At 43.7% G+C, this 4,954-nt stretch overlaps 1 non-coding gene across 1 annotated transcript; it reads right to left on the reverse strand.

The window, feature by feature from the left end:
* Positions 1–4,449: 4,449 nt before the first annotated feature.
* Positions 4,450–4,580, reverse strand: LOC116889512. The gene has a single exon (XR_004386457.1). It is a non-coding gene; the product is annotated as a small nucleolar RNA SNORA17 (small nucleolar RNA).
* Between the last annotated feature and the right edge of the window lie 374 nt (positions 4,581–4,954).

The following is a 4,954-nucleotide window of genomic DNA, read 5'->3' on the forward strand; positions in this document are numbered from 1 at the left end:
CATTTTACTGTTGATGACTAATATATGGGTTATACTAGAAAGACACATAGGAGCCTCAGTGTAGGCCATTTCCTCCATACTCATTAGTAGGCTTCAAAAAGGATAGTTGTTACAGCTCCAGGTAAACCCAATAGTCACAGGAGGTAGTGAGCTCAGCAACCTTGGTTAAAGTAGGAACCTGTGGATATTTATAGTGGTGTGACCAAGAATGGATCACTTAGTCTCATATATTTGAATGTTTGGTTCCTAGTCAGTGGACTATTTAGGAAGGATTAGGAGGTATGGCTTCGTTGGAGAAGGTATGTCTCTAGACATGAGCTTTGAGATTTCAAAAGCTCACCACAAACCTAGTCTTCCTTTGCTACTTATGATGTAACCTCTAAGATACTGCTTTGGTACTCTGTTTGTCTTCTGTCATGACCCCCACCATAATGGTCATGGACTCACCATTTGAAACTGTAAGCAATCTCCCAATTAAATGCTTTATTTTATAAAGTTGTTTTTTCATGGTATCTTTTCAAAGCAATAGAGCAGTAACTAAGGCAATACCTTATTCCTTGAAAAGAAGGAAGGGAAATTAAAGTATTTCATCATCTGATCAGTCTCAGAATGTTAGATTATATCTTGTGAAGAGAGGAATTCCATGCAATAATTTACAGGAACAGAACTTGGTGTTAGATTTCAGAGCTGTCCACTCATTAGAGTGATGGGCAACAGTTTTGCCATGTTTAGTTCTGGCAGGCCATGTTATAGAAAAATTTCATTGATAGTTTGTAATTCTAATTTAGTCTCCCTTTTCATTGGATACAACGTTTGAATGGAAGAAATTAGCCAGGTTTTAAGTGGATTTTATTGGTCAAGAAGTATTGGCTCAACCATGGATCCCTGTGTCTCAGACAGTTAAGTTTACTCTTGTTCATATTTCTTCAGGTTACTCCAGCACTTAGTTGTTCGAATATACTTGGCAAAGCAAGTGGCACTTCAGGAGGTATAGCTTTGTTGAAATAGGTATAGTCTTGGAGGAAGTGTATCACTGTGCTGGGTGGGCTTTGAGACCCTTCTTCTAGCTACCTGTGGATGACAGTCTTCTCCTTGAAGACTCCCTATAAAGATGTAGAACTCTCAGCTCTACCAGCACCATGCCTGACTGGACACTGCTATGCCTTGATGATAATGAACTGAACCTCAGAACCAGTAAGCCAGCCCCAATTAAATGTTGTCCTTTATAAAAGTTGCCTTGGTCATGGTTTTTCTTTACAACAGTGGAAATCCTAACTAAGAAAATTGTATAGGATATTTGTAAATTAATGGACTTTGTGGAATTGCAAGAATGTCCCTAGAAATCTCAATAAATGTTTTTCCAAAGGGCAAGAAGGGCACTTGGGATCAGGCAGTGATCTTACTCTTCTTCCAATTGACAGAGTATTGGAGGAACAATGTACAATCTTTGGGAGAGTCCTTCTACTATATAATTTAGTAGGAAAGTTCTAGCAAATAAGAGGACGGAGTAATTCATACCAATATCCATTATGTTAATTTTTTAATAGCCACATCTAGGGTAACCTGAGCTCTTTCAGATGAGATCCGAATGTCAGGAATTGAAACCAGCCTCTTTCCTTGAAATTCTTAGTTCTCTAAGGTAGCCATAATGTTGAGCATTGGCCTCTTCATACTCTGAGTATTGGATCAATCCACCTTTCAATGCCAGACCTTATATTTTCACACATAAGGCATGGATAGAGTCAATAGGGTGGGGTGATACAGATACATGCCTAGTGCAATGAGATATTTGTCCAGCAGGCCTAATTTTGGTTTTCTAATCTTTGCCATATATTAATGAAGATGTTTTGGTAGATATGTTTTGCCAATATCATCTTCAAACTTAAATGGCTCTCTTCTCATTTTCCATTGATCTTCTTCTAGAGGAATTTAAAAAAATTGGTTCTTTATGAATTTTACATTATATACCCCAATCTCACCCATTTCTCCCTCCCCTCCTACCCACTCTCTACCCTTGCAACCTCCCCTACAGCAAAGAATAAAAACCAATATCTGTATGTCATAGTGTGTCCTACAGTATACCCTTCAGTCCACACTTCTTTGCTTGCACATACTTAGTGTAATGAGCCATTGGTCTGGTTAAAGGCCTCTGGCTTCTGCTACTTTATCAATACTGGAAGACTCACTGGAACTCCTCATAAATATTCTATTGTTGCTTTGTGTCTTGGAGATCATGCACTCCAACAGTTCATAGATAGGGTAGATGTTGGGTGGTCCAATTCAAAGCCAAGGGTCTAGGTCTGAGAAGAATTTGAGCTTGTGAGTCCACTTGCTCTCCCTCCATGATTCCCTTGGGGCTGATGGTGCAGTAAACTCATTACGGGGGCCAGCTATACCTTGCTGTCCAGGCAAGGTTCAGGGCCCAATCTGTCAAGTGTTGTAGCTGATAAGAGCCATGGCCTGTTTTACTACTCTCATGACCCCAAAGTCAAATCTCCTGCCTGCCATAGATCGTGAGGGACAAAGAAGGAGTAGAAGCTGTCTCTCCCTAGTTTGCACCATTATCCAGCAGACAAGAGGCGAGGGCAGTTTTCCAACAATCACACCCTTGGTGCTGGTTCTCCCACAACCCCTACATCCAGGATCAGCTCTACTCTGCTGCCCAGGTGAAGTACCAGGCCTGATCTCCTGAGTGCTGAAGTAGATGAGGAGTAGGGACAGCTCTTCTGTCTGCCATTGGTGGCAAGGGGTAAGAGGTGGTGACAGGGGGGAGGACATCTCTCCCTTGCCTATATCACTGAGTGGCAGACGAGTTACAGGGCCAGCTCTCTGACACTTACATACTCAGGGTCTGATGTGTACCACCACTCTCAGCTAAATTGTGCTGCTCAGGTGAGGTGCAGGGCTTGCTCTTGTGAGCAATACATCAGTGAAGGTTAGAGTCGCTATCCCAGTCTGATGACCTTGGCAGCCCACTCTCCTCCCTGCCATAGGTGGCAAGGGGCAAAGGAGGTCATCTCACCCCCTCTCATATTACTGAATGGCAAACAAGTGGTGGGGCAAGTTCTCCCATGCTCATGCCCTTGGGAATGATTTGCCTGTACAGCTGCCAATAGGCTCATCTCTACTGTGCTGCCCAGGTGAGGTGCTGGCCTTGATCTCCCAAGTGCTGCAGTTGGTGAGTAGCAGGGAAAACTCTACTGATCTCATGACTTCAGGATCAGGTCACCCACCAGCCACAGGTGTTGAGGGGGTAGAGGGAAAAGTTATCTCTCCTTCATCCATGCCAAAAAATATGAGACATGTCCAGATCCCTCATGCCCCTATCATTGGAACTAGCTCACCTGCAACTTCCTCGATGTGTGAGGCTTGCTCTCCTGAGTACTGCAGGTAGCTATGGACAGAGTCACCTATCCTGCTTTTACACCCCCAGGGCCATAGCTCTGTAAGTTAAGGTTTCCATTGCTTCAAAGAGACACCATGACCAAGGCAACTCTTATAAAGGAAAACGTTTAATTGGGGCTGGCTTACTGATTCTGAGGTTCAGTTTATTATCATCATGGCAGGAAACATGACACTGTCCAGACAGGTATGGTGCTGGAGGAGCTAAGAGTTCTACATCTTATTTGGAGGCAAAGAGAAAACTACTATATTCCAGGCTGCTGGGGTGGGGGTCTCAAAGCCCACCCCCACCATGACATATTTATTCCAACAAAGACACATCTCCTTCATCAAGACCATACCTCCTAATAGAGCCACTCCTTGGGCCAAGCATATTCAAACCACCACACTCCCACAATACCCAGGTAAGGGGTGGGGCTAGTTCTGCACAGTCCTCAGACATCAAAATGTCCGTAGATGGTACCTCAGACCAGGGACTGCTGCCTGGTCTTTGATGGTTATAGACTCCCTACAGATTCAGGGCCATGTGTCGGCATCACAGGCCAGGACACTACCATGTTCCCAGGTGACATTACTGACTACTCACATTAAGCTGTTCACCACTACCCTCAAGTCTCCAGTTCTATCTCTTTTCATTATGCCCACATCCTTCAGTTTCTCTTTCTCTTCAATTTTTCCATCACTAACTTGCTTTTCTTAGAGGTTCCTGGAGTCTCTGAGTGTCTAGTGTCACCTCAGGAGTGGTCTCAGGAGTTCTATGCTTTGTTCACGTATTATGATGCCAGACAGGGGTCATCTCATACCTGGTTACCAACCCCCACCCCAACTGGTGTGCATCTCAGGCTAGCTTCCTGTGCAGATTCCATGGTGCTGGTCTGGAGGTCATCTCAGGTTTGCTCCTCCTCTGGCCCACTGAATCACCCCCAACTCCCACCCAGGACTCTCAGGCTCAGACTGGATTCTTCTAGTCCCCAGATTCCTCTTAGTCCTGGAAGCTGACAGGGCCTGTGTGATGCCAAGACTAGTTATCAGGTGGTTTTCTCAGGAATTATTAGGCTTCTAACCATTCAGGTATTCATAGTCTGAACACTGAATGTAGACATTGCCTCTCTCCTCTCTGATACCTACTAATGCACATGTGACACAGCAACCACTCCTGCAATGCTTCTAGGGGCAGGCACAGGCATTTTTTTAAAGACATTGTCCAACAACTGATCCTATGGGGTTGGGGTCTTATTAGTAATTTCAGAAGCTTTCTATGTATATCAGAGACTAATACAATGTTGACCTGGAAATGCTTGTTTTTCTGGAGATACGGGATCCAGGTTGGTGAATTTTTGAAGGTCTCCACTTAGCTTATTGAAAAATAAGATGAGATTTTCTTTACTTTCTTGAGTGACTTGTAAGAGTTAACATATCTTAATGCATTTTCCTTCCTGCAATATGACTTTCTATTTTCACTCTACACCTTGGTGTTCCTGCTGTTATAATTCCAATAAGTGGGCTCTTGATCTCTGATGACTTATATTTTGTCTGATGGACGTTAGGACTT

This window comes from Rattus rattus, chromosome X (assembly GCF_011064425.1).
Source record: "Rattus rattus isolate New Zealand chromosome X, Rrattus_CSIRO_v1, whole genome shotgun sequence".
NCBI classification, from domain to species: domain Eukaryota; kingdom Metazoa; phylum Chordata; class Mammalia; order Rodentia; family Muridae; genus Rattus; species Rattus rattus.